Genomic DNA, 1,622 nt, shown 5'->3' on the forward strand with positions numbered 1-1,622 from the left:
AACAACAACAACAACAACAACAAATGTATTTTTATTGCTGATAGTATTCCAAAGTTCAGTGGCCTATATCCCTATTACTGAAGGACATTGGGATTGTTTTTGTTTGGAATGCCCACTTGAAGTTTTCACAGGTATATCCAAACCACTCTCTTTTGAGGGAGGTCCAAATAGTAAATGAGAATTCTTAGTAGTTTTGTTTTTGTTTTTCATTTCTTAGGCCTGAGTCTGGTTGACAAGTCTGAAACTATGTTCTAGATCTCAAAGTAACTTTGCAAACTCGTTCTGGGCATTATTAAATGGGAAGAGAAAGAGACCACCAATCAAGCGTGATCTCAGTGAGTACAGTGACTAGTTCTAGAGAATCCTCCCCCAAGCCAGGGCAATCTAAGAGGTTTGTAGATATCTGAGTCACTTGCTTTATTTTCCTATCCTGGCAAGACAAGATCATCATACCATGTTCTTTCACTTTCAACTGTTTTATAAATTTGTTGGAAGGGAATATAAAAAGAGATTATCTTTTTGTCTCATAATTTCTTATGATATAAAGGGCAAAAATTCAAATTGCCATTGCAGTAAGAAGTATGGAGGTCAAACCAAAACCAAACCCACTGCTATATTTGGACTTATAACAATCTTTCATCAGGCTTGTCAGGCTGTAAATTTTTAAAAAATTTCTATCTATCTATCTATCATCTATCTATCTACATATTGTTGTTGTCAAGTGTCATATATTTGATTCTTCGGCTAAGGCAGCAGAAGAGATGATTTTTTGTGCATGTTACATCCAGCCACAACTAAGTAGAGCTGTTAGTCCAGAATATCATAGGTTCAGGTCAACAGATCAAAACCGGCCTTGTTTCAAAGAAGGAAGATGGCCTCACCAAGGTCAGAAATTCCAAGACAGGAGTATGCAGTCAAAACTGTCTCAGCATCAACAGCCCGTGGCATTTTCTACTCCTGCCACTGTGGTATCTGTGGGTGCACATGCTCACATTTACTTGGACCTTTGCCCCATCTTTTTTTCTTTTATGCTTCAGCCTGCGCATTCACTTTTTCCTCCAGCTGGCCCTCATGGTTCAGAGGTTTTGAACAAGATGGTGCTAAAGTAGAGAGACAGTCTTTAAATCCTAACAGGAGGAGACTGAAGATGGCCCATCTTTCTCTGATGAAGCCACTAGTAGATTCTAACCAGATTTTAGTGGTTATTATTGTTAAGTGACATCAAGTCAAGTACAACTCACAGTGACCTGATAAACCACAGATCTGAACCCTGTCCTCTCCTGTGCCATTCTCATCATCTCGGATACATTTGAACACATTGCTTCAGTCACTATGTCAATCCATCTTCTTGAGTGAGGGTTTTCCTTTCTTTTGCTGATCCTCTGCCTTTCCAAGCATGATGTCTCTTTCTAAGAAATAACCTGTCCTAGCGACATGGTCCACTGGACCAATTGGTAGCATCAGGATGGATGGCGAAGAGATTGAGATTGTTCACAGCTTCAGTTTGCTCGGCTCCAGGGTCAACACTCTTGGCACCAGCAGTCAGGTTATCAAAAAACGTATTGCAATGGGAAAGTCTGCTGTTAGGGACCTCTCTAAAGTACTCAAGAGCAACGGTGTCT

The sequence above is a fragment of the Elephantulus edwardii genome, unplaced genomic scaffold (genome assembly GCF_000299155.1).
Source record: "Elephantulus edwardii isolate Elephantulus edwardi_28Jun2011 unplaced genomic scaffold, EleEdw1.0 scaffold00184, whole genome shotgun sequence".
Lineage (NCBI taxonomy): Eukaryota > Metazoa > Chordata > Mammalia > Macroscelidea > Macroscelididae > Elephantulus > Elephantulus edwardii.